The 14,457-nt window shown below is 40.6% G+C and overlaps 1 protein-coding gene across 8 annotated transcripts in view; it reads left to right on the top strand.

The window, feature by feature from the left end:
• lrrn1 (leucine rich repeat neuronal 1) overlaps window positions 1–14,457 on the top strand; it is a 142,603-nt gene that overhangs the window by 28,798 nt on the left and 99,348 nt on the right. Inside the window, exon 5 of one of the 8 annotated variants that reach the window (XR_011357375.1) lies at window positions 7,393–7,882. The exons of the other annotated variants lie outside the window; for them this stretch is intronic. The gene's annotated coding sequence lies outside the window, so the exon portion shown is untranslated. Of the gene's footprint in view, window positions 1–7,392; window positions 7,883–14,457 lie in introns of those variants that run through there. 8 annotated transcript variants of the gene reach the window in all.

Genomic DNA, 14,457 nt, shown 5'->3' with positions numbered 1-14,457 from the left:
TTCTCATTAACATGCACTAAGGACTTGTCATTTTAGCAACACTGTGTACCCATGGAAATCAATCAAAAGTAACTGACACCAAAAGAGGCTAACCACTGAACACTGCCTGAAATGTCAAGGGACTAAGTGTCTTCAGGATGGCTGCAGGGGATCTACCCCAAGAAAAGGTTGCCAGAGTTTGTCGATGGTAACTGCAGCACTCTGTTCAAGAGTACAGTGAAGTACTTTCTGCCAGTGTTCCCAAGTGCCAATACGTAGAGATGTAAAAGGAACAGACTGCCAGGAGAGAGGTGGCATGAAAAGAGACCTTGTGCAATAAGTTTGATGATCTCACTTAGGGTAGTGGATTCATCCACCAGGCTGTCTGACAGGTCCACCAGTTTCGCTCACAGAACTCGATCAAATATGCCTTGTATATCAGACACCTGCAGCTATAACCTGGAAGCAAAACACACTCAGAACTACCCTTTCATCGCTTGTGAAACAGAATGGTGCCAGCAATTCCTACCAAAATCATTAAACAAGTGGGGACCCCTTCCAATCCCAAGAGCTCAGTCATTTGAGGGAAGAGGAGTTTGTGGTCATAAAGTCTTCTGCCATTGAAACAGGCCCACAGTGTTTGGACAATAACCCCCTTGCTATCCAAAACCATGCCTTTGTAGCCCTCCACTCCAGGAGGAAAAGGAAAAGGTCACTGGTTTGCAGTAGAACACCCAATCACTGACTCTTTGTGAAAGTAGAGAGTGGAAAAGAGGAATGAATTTCATTTATGAAAATTGGCAGAAATGGTTGCACTTGAGGCAAAGGTCACGTTCCACTTCTGATCTGACACTTCCAGGATGAAGTGATCAGTGGCACAAAGAACAAGGTACCCTGATTCTGGGAAATGGGCCACTACAGCATTTAATGAGACCAAGTACTTGGAAACTGTGAGTAACACACCCAACTTGTGGGAAACTGGGATCGAGGCAATATTCTGTCCATTCCATTTCTGGGAAACTGGATAATTGACGTCTTTCAGACTTCTCCAATAGCAGCTGGTCAAGCTACCACTCAAATAGGACCACCATTTCAAGCATAAAGCTCTCTGGCATTCATCACGCCACTTGCAGTGGCATTCTTCTAGTCCCTGGTGCAAATTGCACTGCCTACTCAGCAAGTCTACCAGTGTCTCATGAAAAAAACATTATTGGAAACCAATTTCCTACTAAAAAGCCACACTTTCCTGTGGCTGTCTCAAACTGTGTGTTAATTATATAGTAATGATGGAATTTTACTGGGAAGCCTGCAATACAGGATTGCAAAATGATTGATATTACCCATGTGTACTGTATACTCTCCATGTACTGACACTGACTCCTGTCACATTTGTGGCCCGAAATGTGAAATTAATAACACCATCACCACATGCTTTACCAGTTGAACATCTCAGTGTCTTTATTTTCCTACTTCCCTTATTTCATCATCCTGCACCTTCCACCTCCAGTGCATACCATCTGACTTCCGGTCAGGTTAATACATATCATGCATATTCATTATCATGATATCCCTCCTTTCACCAGAAATAAACTTTATATCTTTATGTTTAAATGTAAACACTTTAACACTATCAATAGCATTTTTCTGCCTTCTGAACCAACAAAACAACTTCAAATTCAAAACAAAAAAACTTCAAATTCCCTCTTCACAAAATGTAACATAAACCTGTTATAACCAAATGTAATATAATAGCTCAACTGTTCTTCTGTAATTATACTAATACAATACTCACCTCATATGCAAAATGTAAACATTTAAATTTATACACCTCACATGTTTAAATTCCAATACTTTTTTTTTTCATTTAATACCAAATAGTCGACTAAACAAAAATGCAATTCATACAGCACTCATACATGTACTTTATGATGTATTGATCAAATCACTGTCCAAATGTTCCCATTATCATTTCTCTTCCTTGGTGAGTAACATTACTGCGCTTCATTGAAACTCATTCCAACTATCACAAACTTTCACTTTCGTGATAATGCAGGCAGATTAGAAATATGGCACAAAATCTTCATATCGCTTAGGTGGTTTCCTGTCCCGTCTCAGCCTTGCTGCAATGCTACTGTTGCAACTTAGTTGTTCACCCTCAGCATCGGAAACACTGCTCGCTGCGGCCCCTGGTGTTTCTGGTACTCTGGCCACTTCATCGGGAATGCTGGTAACTACCTCTGGAACATCATCTGGTCCCTCAGGCTGAGCATCTCGTATTGGACTTCCAACCACTACACTCGGTGTCGCTCTGGATTGGTACTTTTTTTACACCAGACACGTTTCTTTTGTACAGGACTCCAGCTGGAGACTTGACTGTCACCATACTGCCGCTTCTGGATACAACCGTATAGGTGTGTCTAGATTACCACCACTCTCTTGCCTCACAAGAACATTATCTCCAGGCATGATGTCTGTGTATCTGGCCCCACGCCTCGAGTCTGCATACAGCTTTGCTGCTCCCTTCTTTTCAGCATCGTGGTCCCTCATCTCCTGGTCGTCCCTAATTTCCTTTATTTCGGGCATTTTTGTGTGGATTTTCCTCCCAAAAAGTACTTCTGCTGGACTTTTTCCTGTGGTTGCATGAGGCGTTGCCCAATAGACAGCTATATAGGATAGCAATGCTTCTCTCCAGTTCTGTCCTTCTGCGTGAGCAATCCATAATCATTTTTCGATGGACTGATTTTGTCTCTCTACTTCCCCATTGGCTTGCAGCCATTTAGGAGTTACTTTATGATGGTGGATACCTGTGGTCCTCATGTATTCAGAAAATGTCTCTGAAATGAACTGTGGACCATTGTCAGAGTATAGTGTAACATGCAATCCATATCTCGCGAAGATCTCTGCCAATGCTTGTATTGTTTTTTCAGTGGTCGTTGACCTCATCACAGAATACTCATAGTATCTGCTATAGTAATCTACCACTACCATGATTGACTCACCAGTTGGTAAAGGTCCGAGAAAATCAACAGCTACATCGATCCAAGGTCCTGTCAGGAGTTGCATACTTCAGATCGGCTCTGGAGGATTACTCCTACTTGTGAGTTGACACCCATGGCAAGTTTTGACGAATTTCTCTGCGTCTTTATCACAACCTGGCCACCATACTTTACTTCTGAGGTTTTGCTTGGTACCAACAATACCTAGGTGTCCTTCATGAGCTAATGATACAATCTTCGGTCTCAACCTCTGTGGTATCACCATTCTACACCCTCTCAATACACACTGCCCAATGCAACAAAGTTTGTCTCTAATGGGAATATATGCCTTGTGAATGCACTTGTCCCATTGTCCACTTTGGATACATTCTGTAACTTCCATGAGTTCTGGGTCATGGTCGACTTCCCTCGTTGTCACAGCTCCCGGTGTCGACTGAATAGCTACGAAGCGTACAAAACTCTCTGCTTCTGTCCCCAATTCTGACTTGGATTGTGGGGATCCATCTTTCAACAATCTGGACAATGGATCAGCAATGTTTGCTTTCCCGGCAATGTGAACTACTCTGTACTTGTACGGTTGGAGTCTGAGCACCCATTGTTCTATCCTGGCACACGGTTTGGACCTGGCGGCATAGATCACCTCCAATGGTTTATGGTCTGTGATGAGTTCAAATTCAATGCCATACAAATATGCATGGAATCTCTCGCAGGCCCATACAAGTCCGAGTGCTTCTTTCTCTGTCTGAGAATATCTCCTTTCCACATCTGTCAAAGATCTGCTGGCTTAGGTAATGATTCTTGGTCCCACATCACGCATCTGGAACAACACGACTCCTAAACCAACAGGACTAGCATCCGCTATGACTTTGGTTGTTGCAGCCGGATCATAATACCTAAGAGTATCAGCATTCGTCAGACTTTGTTTCAGAGCTGTGAATGCTTCCTTCTGCTCAGGGCCAAAATGGAATGGTACACCTTTCCTGGTTAGTTTCCTCAGTGGTTCTGCCAGTGTAGCAAAGTTAGGGATAAACTTTGCGCAATAATTAACCAATCCCAAGAAGCTCCTCATCTCCGTTGCATTCTGGGGTTCACGTGCATCTGCAACAGCTTTCACCTTAGTATCAGCTGGGTTCAGTCCTTCCCGTGTAAGCCTGTGTCCCATGAAGTCCATCTCTGAGACACCAAACTGGCACTTGTCTCCATTCACAGTAAGCCCTGCCCCCTGTAGTCAGGATAGCACACTCCTCAACCATCTGTCATGCTCTTCCTTTGTAGCCGCATGGGCTATGATGTCATCAGAAATGTTGGCAACTCCAGGAATGCCTTGAATCGCTCGATGGATTTCGTACTGGTAGATCTCAGGAGCTGCATTGATGCCGAACGATAGTCTCTTGTACCGGTACAATCCACAGTGAGTCACAAATGTTGTCACATCCCTGGATTCTGGGTCCAGCTCTAATTGATGATAGCCCCATTTTAAATCAATTTTTGAGAACACTTGACTGGTAGTTAACTCCTGAAGTACTTCTTCCACTGTTGGTATGGGGTGTCGTTCTCGAATTATAGCTTCATTGGCCATCCTCATATCAACACAGTCTAATGTCACCATCTGGTTTGGGCATGATCACTACTGGGCTGACCCATTGTGTTGAATGTTCTACAGGTTCAATAATGTTTTGCTCGATCAACTCTTTGATTTTGGCCTCGACTTTCCCACGAAGTCCAAATGGAGTTCTGCGCACTGGTTGTGCCTTGGGTTTGACTGTTTTGTCCACTGCTAGCTTTAGTTGTCGACCTTTCAGCTTTCCTACTCCCTGGAAAACTGCAGAGAATTCTTGCTTCATATCCTCGTATGACTGAACTGAATTGACACGAGCTCCAATATGAAGTATTGCCAGGTCTTGCACCGTGCATCTACTCAGCAATGGTTCTCCCCTCTCGTCTATAACAACAAACTCTGCTTCGGTGTACTTGTCACCAGCTTCAACAGTCACAGTGAAACATCCAATGGTCTGCAATAGCTTGGTTGCTGTGTATGGATACAGTTTCTTTGAACACTTCTTTGATGTACAAATGATCTTTTTTCTTTTCAATTTCTCCCATAAATGTCGGTCAATTACATTACTGTCACTGCCTGTGTCTACAATGACCGGAACTGTCACACCACCAATTATCACTGGGACCTTCTCATGATGTACATCATTCAATGTAAACTGATAGTATTTCTGCCCATCCTGGTTGTCATCATCATCGTCACTTTCTGGTCACCTTCTATATGGCGAATAGTGCCTTTCTTTCCAGGATACTTTCCTTTCCCCCAAGCTTTGCCCTTAGAAGCTGTACTCTTCCCATTCTGGTTTGCATTTGACTTGCTTTTGCACTTCTTTGTGAAGTGGACCTTACCTCCACACTTTCTACAAACTTTGCCTTTTGCTGGGTAGCATGGGTCTTTTCCAAAATGACCTCTGTTTCCACATCTGTAACACTCCAAGTCATGTGTTGGCATATTTCTTGGCTGGCTATGGCTATGCGAGAGCCTATTTACTTGTTGACCAACTTTGTCTTTACTGGGCTGGCTTGAGTTGTCTTTCAGTTTCATGGTATGAAATTGCCCCTCAACAGCCTCTAATGCAGCAGCCATTGTTAAAGCATTGGTAAGTTTCAACTCACCCCCTTTTTCCAGCAGTCGCCTTCTGAGTTTGTCTGATCTGCAGTGCTGCACGACTTGATCCAATAACGGGTTGTCCAAATCAGCTGCCACGTAATTGCATCCAACAGCCAGTTGTCACAATCTCGTCACGTACTGGGCAACCATTTCTCCATCTTCTTGTTTTGTTTTGCGAAACAAATGGCGTTGAAATGTAGCATTCGGTGTCACCACATAGTGTGCATTCAATGCATCTACGGCTTTCTGGTATTCCTCCTTCCTTCCAGTATTCGAAAGCATCTTAAAAGTTTCCCGAACTGCGGGTCCTGCGGTGAAGAGAAGTAACGCCCTCCGCTGCGCTTTCTGTTCCGCCGTACTGCTATCGAGAAATAGGCCACAACTGTCGGCGTAGGCTTCAAATTCTTCCAGCCATGCCTTCCACTTCACACTCACAGTGCTTGCATCACCCGTCGGGTCAAAATGAGGAACACCTCGAAGTGTTAGAAATTCAGCTCCTGTGACTGCCATGAAGAAAACCTTCCAGCTCAAAGCCACTGATTCAAAATCCAAAATGTTTATCACATTTAAAATCCAAAATGTTTATCCTCGTCGCCAATGTCACATTTGTGGCCCGAAATGTGAAATTAATAACACTATCACCACATGCTTTACCAGTTGAACATCTCCGTGTCTTTTTTTCCTGCTTCCCTTATTTCATCATCCTGCACCTTCCACCTCCAGTGCATACCATCTGACTTCCGGTCAGGTTAATACATATCATACATATTCATTATCATGACAACTCCCAGCAAAAAGATCAGCAAGTGCGAAGTGTACATGGGCAGCAAAAATATCAATGTAGTGAGTCGGTTAAATGGAGCTCAAAAGTACACTGTTGCACCAGAGCTTCTTGGTTCTATCTTTGTAGTGAACAAATGCATGTTAGATTTCACTGACTATGCATTAGATTTCAATGTAATATTCTCATCCTCAGTTTAAATATTGTAGACAATAGAACAAAGATATCCAGAAAGCAAATTGTAACCTAGGGAGACACAAAAGAATGCAAATGTTGGCATTGGAGCAAAACAAGTGTTGAGGAACTCTCCAGTTATGCAGTATCTATGGAGAAAGGAATTGTTGATGTTTTGGGATGAGACAATGCATCAAGACTCATACATGCTCTTGACCTGACAATTTCTTTCTCACCATAAATGCTGCTCAACCCGTTGAATTGCTCCAGAGCTTTGTTTTTTTTTGTATCCTATGGAGATTTAAGCTCTCTCACCCTCTTAAGAAATAAAAGCTATGTTTGAGGAAACTACGCCATTCAGCAACTATTGTCAACAAGTTCACTGAATTTGTTGTTTATGTTTGAAATCTTTAACACCTCATAGTAATTTCTGGCAGACGGAATGGAACAATTTAATGTGTTCATAAAAATGTTTCTGAATGTTACCACATTTAAATGAAGAAATTACGTACAATGGTTTTGAATGCTTACATGAATTGATTGTTGGTATTTTATCTTTTATTAGTAAGTATATGAGTCCTTCAAAGCAATGGCTCCTATTAAAGTGAATACTTCTTAATTAGAACTCACATATGAATGTAAAGCAGTTGTCAATGAGGGAGTAAGGTTAACATTAATTACAAAATCCAATTTTAAAAGTAGCTGCTAGTGTTGTTATTTCATTCTGTGTTTATCCAGCAGCTGAGGTTATCAGATTTTGGTATTTGCATAAATTGCCATCAATTTATCATCGGCAGAGCTAATTTGTGCGTCATCCATCACTTCAAGCAAGGTGGATTGTTCGCTGGGAATCTTTTATTCTGTGGCAGCTGGTGAGATAATATCAGAGAGGAATGAGAGCAGCCTGAAATTTTAGAAATGAAAGTCAATATCATCACTTTGAACAGTAACTGAACAATAGATTTTACAGCTGTTTAGCACAGCCAAGCCAATGCTCATGCACTGGATACAATTTAAGAGCGAGCATCCTGTTATCTCCCTGGACTGAAATTAAATGCTGGGTCTGTAACAGAGAAATAGATGATGTCAGTAATGGAAAAAGTCTTCAGCTTCATCAGTTTTCATTTATTGTGCCAGCTGCAAATAAAGGTGATGGCTGTCCATAATAATTCATATTTAGCAAAATAATCAACTGGGATTTCAATGAATGTAAAATTATTGCAGTAAGTGCGGATAATATAAATATTGCAAAGCTCTATGCTCAGTAATCTTCAGTGGTTTCTATAAAAAAATAAAATGCATTGGTTTATAAATAACCCTCTAATAAAGAAATTAATGCACACATCACTTCAAGGATTTGAAAAAAAGTTCATGGAGAATTACAAAGCTGCACAGTTAGTGTCACAGTTAGCGCAACACTGTTACAGCGCCAAATGACCTAGGTTCAAACCCATCGCTGTGAGAAGTTTGTATGTTTGACCTATGACCACGTGGGTTTTCTCCGGGTTGTTCCAGTCCGTCTGTTTTCCCACCCCCCCCCCCCCCCCCACACACACACACACACACACACACACATTCTAAAAATATATGGGTTAGATGGTTAATTTATTAAATGGGTGTAATTGGAGGCACAGGCTTGTGGGCCGTTAGGGCCTGTTACCATGCTGTATCTCTAAACTAAACATTCCTCAAAGGTACTTCTCTCTGGGCTTCACAGTAAATTCTTTCCCGCTGCCATCAGATTCCTAAATGATCAATGGACCAAAGACATTGCCTTATTTTGACTTTTTGTGCATTATTTTTTATTTCTTTTTGTAAGGTGGTTTATATGAATCTTTGCTGCCCCAACGCAACAAATTTCACAACTTGTTTATAACAATAAATTCTAAAACTGATTCTGAAGTTTTGTGTCTTAATCCTGGTGTGGGCTTTGACTCAAAGTGAATTGGACAGATAATGCTTCTCATATGCCAATAAATGTAGCTCACACTGTTCATGTGAGTGAGATTACTTCACAATAGTGCATTGGCATCATTCAACTATTAAACATTTGCAATTAAATTTTTGCAGTGAACATGCTCCTCAGCCTAGAAGAATTTGATTATTAACATTAATTTATGTTTTATATAGAAAAGACAATGTTCTGTTTGTATAAATGAAAAGAGGGAACTAGGTATCAGCTTTATCCGCTTTATTTTTTGGTTATATGCTTTATTTGTGCTAAGATATTTTAATCATGTTACATATTTCCATTCAAAAGCATAAAGGTAGTGGCACTTTTGATTATTATACAATCCATTGACAGGCATCAATTTTTTGCATCTTCGGCATCAACCTCATGGTCTATGGGATTATCGTCAGTTTGAAAATTTGCTCTGTTTGTTTCTGTAGAATTGAAAGACAATTATTCAGAGCTGAGCTTGCACAATTTCAAATAATGCCTGATATTTATTTGACGAATATTACTACAGCCTCACGGAAGGACTATAACAAGCAGACACGTTAACACCCACTGTGCTTTAAAGCACATATTTCAAAACCCCTCTCAATCATCTTCCTGCTGCCCTGTACTACTCTCAGCAATGTTACCTCACCCAGAGCAAATTAATGAGGCTACAGGTCCACCCTTCTGTGGGATTGAATGTCCCTATGACCTCACAGATTGTATCTGGACTGCTTTGATAATGAGTTACTTGTTCCTTGAAGCTAGGCCAGTGTAAACAATGTCAGCACTTTGTCCTGGAGAGGGAATCCTGACCAACATTGAATCAGTAATGGAGAGAATATTTGCCATGTTTAACTCATCATTGGTACATCAAAACATGAATGTAAGGTGAATCCTCATTGCTTTGAAACAATAATATGCTGACTGCAGTGTTTCATGGGTGGATTGCCTTCAGAACACATCCACACAAATACAGAAGTTAAAGATGAATGTTAACAATACATTTTTTGTGGAAGAATTTAGTCCAAAAATCAGAATCAAGATTTATTGTCATTAAATTTGGGGTTTTGTGGCAGCGTCACAGTGCAAACATTCATATTATAACCATCTCACAACGTTACTATAAAAAATACAATAAAATAATATTAACAATAAGAGTGCACGAAAAGTCAGGCAGGGTCTTTAGTTCATTGATTACTCAGGAATGTGATGGCAGTGGGGAAGAAGCTGACCTTGTGCCACTGAGTGCTCATCTTTAGGCTCCTGTACCCGATGATAGCAAAGTGGCCTGGTGGTCGGGGTCTTTGAGGTTTGAGGGTGCTGTTTTAAGACACCGCCTCATGCAGATGTAAATTAGAAGCATTAAAATAGTTTCATAATGCAGAACCAATATCATTTTGTGAAGTGAAGAATGAACATCAACCTGCCTGCATAAATGGTGGCTTATTCCTTAAAAGGGAACGATGTTTCTCAGAGGACATATATGGCACATGGAGGAATTGCATATGGTGATAAAATAAAATAATAGGACCTGAGGATGTAGTCTTGGTGAGAAATTAATGAAAATATTGACGGAGAGCTGAATTATTGATGTCCTTCATCTGAGGCATTAACCATCTTGAAACCATGAAGATTTTGCATGAAAAGGCACGATGTTTGCCCTGCAATAAAATCAAAGGTAATTAGCTGGTCATTCATCTCTTTGCAATTGTGTATTATGCCATTGGCTAGCTTGGATTCATCTTACCTAAAATGCATTGAGATTTTTCAGAGATGAGATGATACACTAATGGCAGGCCAAAATTCTATCTTGTCTTATTTCAAAGCGGGCATGCTAATTTTTAAAAACCTTAAATGTGTCACCTTTATGAGCATTCTTAAATAGTACTTTCAAATTGAATGTTCAGAGATGTTTTACTGCTGCTTGATTTATCTGCATTGGAAGGAATCCACACTGCTGGCAGGTATACAGTTTCAAACACCAATGACTCATTCATGTCTGAAAGGAGTGACAAAGAGAACATCACAGATGACTCCTATCATTGGTGATGAATATCCCATTGGAGATGGAGCACCACATTCTGTATGACAGCTGAATTGCCTCACAGGTGTAAGGATTATATTCAGAAAATCTATCAGGCACACTCCATGGGTTCAATTTTACTTCCAGGCCAGGAATAAAGAAACCTTACAAACCAAAGGCAGCATCAGCTGACATCAATATCTAGACTTTTTTGGCATTTGCATACTATTTCCCAACAAAAATCAACAAATAATCAAAAACAAATAGTTGACAGGTTCCTAATGTAAGTAAGAGAGTCATTGGGGTGGCAGTAAAATCACAATTCGAGAGGGGGAGCTTGGGACAGAGGAGGCCCAAGCTTTTCTTCGAGAACTCAGTGAAGACAATCTTGCCCATCTAGCCCACCTCCAACTAAATCAAATTTTGGAAGTTTAGTCTGTCTTGTCCTGTTTGCTATCTGTGGTAGGACAATCTTGGGGAGTGTCAGAGAAATTGGAATGGAGTCAACATTATTTCATTAAGTGTTGGATTTGTCTCCTTGTATAGAGACCGCTACTCTGTTTTACAGCAAGAGTGGGCCTTGAGGCATTCAGACATGATGGGACTGCAACTCTTTGCTTGTACAGGTAACAGCAATAACTGTAAGTAGCAAAACTTGGCAAAGCTTCAGTGAAAAGTGAAAGCAATCATGTGAAGGTCACTGTTGCCTTCTGGCATTATTGCATACATTTCAGCAAAAATATCAATTGTATGGAAGTAACTATTGGCTACTCTCAAGGAAGAGAAGGCTGTTAAGAATTAAAGAGAAAGAATTCTAAATTTTTTTTTAAAGTTGGAACTATGCATTATAGAAAACAAGGTAGAAATATTTCTGCACATTGTGTTAACACTGTGCTGGATGCCTGAGGCAAGTTCAGTCAAAGCTACGGAGAGCATTATTCCAAAGTGTATGATATGCAAGAGAGTTGTGCGTGTTTAAATCATATGAGCTAGGCCTTCTGCATGCAAGTGCACATAAAAGGAAAACTGAAAGCAAAGTCCCACAAAAGGTATGTATAATCTTTCATCTCTTGTCACAGTTCAAGCCTTTTGTCTGAGGCTAACTCCTGCTTCTTCTTCAACTAGTGGGGCCACTTTGGTCACAATTCCCTTCAAATGGCATGTGGTTATAGGGGCAGGCTGGGCACATGTCGACAAAATTCACAGAGCTTGTCATCTATAGACTCATCATAGCGGTACTAGTACATATTGCATTTTCCTCAAGCATGCTGTCTGCACAGAGTATTAAATATGATCAATTTTCAAGAAAAATATCATTGAGGAAAGGTTAGAGAGAAAAGTAAGAATGTGATTCAATAAATCAAAGATGGAAGGAGTGGAACCAGATAGAGATGAAAGCTACCTAAAATTAGAAAAAAATTCGACATTCATGCCATTGGATTTAAGGCTGTCCAAGAAAAATATGATGTCTTGTTCCTCAAATTTACATTTTGCCTCATCCTGGCTATGAATGAGACTGAGGACAGACAAGGGGAACTGGTGAGAGAAAGTGAAGTGGTCAGCAAACGGGAGTTCAAGCCTGGACCCACAAACACAACACAGGTGTTCAATAAATTGGTCACCCAATCTGCATTTGAGTCATTGAAGTAGAAGAGGATGATGATGTCTGATTTCACTGTGTGGCTTGAATTGAAGGAAGCAAAAATAGCACTGTTCTTGTCAACCTGTTAGTTTAACTGTCATCCAGTGTACACAGCAGCCAAGTCTCCTGGCTTGATTTAGAGTGGAGTAAACAGATGAATGGACAAAAGAAGGGGACAAAGCTCTGAATAAGCTCAGTACGAGGTGTACGCAGGAATAAGTACCTCAAAGCAGGATGTACAGAGAAGAATGTGCATTGTAACCTCAACAGCAGCATATGCTGAGACAGTGATGTAATAAACCCATTTTTTATGACAGAGAATAACGAGCATGGTGGGCTTTTTGATATGAAAAATGTCGAAAAGAACACAATAATTGTGTTTGTGCCATATTCTGAATCCAGATAGAGTCTGACACACATGTGCTGTGTAGGACATTGCAGAACGATACACACTGTGTTGTATTTTAGTTGCTCCAAGTCTTTCGGCAGTTGTATTTGAGTATTCTTCAGGACAAGTTGATTAGGTTTTTTTTTAAAAATCCACACTGCAAACCTTTGTAATTTTAATGACTGTAATGACAGCTGCAATATCTGCTGCTACAGCTGTGTTTATGTTATAGTCAACCTCTTTCTAGTGCAAGCCAATTCAAAACAATCAAAATTGGATGACAGGACTGTTGTTGAACTTACGCTGTTGAGGAACATTCAGTCCGGCAGCTTCTAGTGGGCTGCAAAGGAAGGCGGAGTATTATTGTTTTGAAGTATGAAGTCATTAATTATCTGTGGCATCGATACATAGAAAGGCAGAGGCTGAAATACAATAATACATAAGCATCTCATCACTGAAGAATGAGTTGCCATTCAGGTCTCTGGAGAAATTATGGATCGAGATAAAATTCTTAGCTCTGGCCATGCTAAGGTTGACTGTAATATCACGATTATTTTTAATTGCACAATCTTAATTTAAATCTCATCAGCTCCTCCTCTCTGCACTGTTATTTGTAACAACTGAGATGAAACACATGAGGAAAACACCTACTAGTGATCATGGGAACATGCTCAAAAGATCAATAAAAAGTGAAAGGTATTGTCCGATAAAATCTATTATTTTATGCAGTAAACGAGATTAGTGTAGGTAGGTTCACTGGTTAGCATGAACATGGTGGGCCAAAGGGTCTGTTTCTATGCTGTACAACTCAATGCATATACCTTGACAGCAGTGTCAGCATGAAGTTTTCAATGTTTATTATCACCTGGGACTTCAGTTTTGAAGAAATGCTGCATTGGCAGTGGAACCATCTGAGAACATGAAATAGCCTCTTAGGTGGACAGCAACTCCTAGATTGTCTGCCTGGATGCTGTTAAATTACTGGTTCCCATTTTAAATGCCTGCTAGCACTCAGTATGGAGGCTGCACTATATTTTGTGGCAAGTGAATGTCCTGATGTACTATCACATCAAGGACCAGCCATTTGGGGGTGAACCAGGCTTCACTTAAAGGGGTACTCAGAAGTTCTTGACCATTGTTGCAGGGTCTGTGAGGAGAATATTTAAACCAAACCCTCAGGATTTTGCAACCAAATCTCCATGTTATCATATTAAATGACAAGTAGGATCAAAACTGTGTTCATACAGTCTACTTCAAATGACACATAAACCACTGGTGGCTATTTTTTACCCATTAGTTAAATCCTCAGAATTCGTTCCACGGTCACTCATATTTTGGGTCATGTTGGTGATCAATTCCGGGTGAACTTCTTGCAGATGTGAATTGGGACCAGGCCTGCACGATTTCTCTCATGCTTCACTGTAAGTCTTAAGGCACTGTTATTCATGTAATATTCATGTCTGACCACCCCACCTGAAATTGAAGCTGAAATCATTGCAAGAACTAGAGTTGGAACTGGACAAACTCAGGTTCATAGGCATGGCTGAAAGGACCACAAAAAACAGTTATAGTTATGAATGAGATGGTCCTGGAGAGTGCTATATCACAGAGAAACCTTGGGTCTATAGTTACATATTTTTTTTTAAGTGGCAACTCAAGTGGACAGGTTGGTGCATTTGGTGTTTGACGCACATGTCTTCATTGGGTGCTGTATTGAGTACAAACGTTGAGTCCTTATTCTTCAGCTGCACAAAGTGTTTGTGAGACCTCATTTAGACCACACTTACAGTTCTGCACACCAAACTATGGGTATTAATAAGTTGGAAAGGATGTTGCCGACTAGAGGGCTTGAGTTATAGGGAGA

This window comes from Narcine bancroftii, chromosome 5 (genome assembly GCF_036971445.1).
Source record: "Narcine bancroftii isolate sNarBan1 chromosome 5, sNarBan1.hap1, whole genome shotgun sequence".
Classification (NCBI taxonomy): domain Eukaryota; kingdom Metazoa; phylum Chordata; class Chondrichthyes; order Torpediniformes; family Narcinidae; genus Narcine; species Narcine bancroftii.
This window is presented reverse-complemented; position numbering and strand designations above follow the sequence as displayed.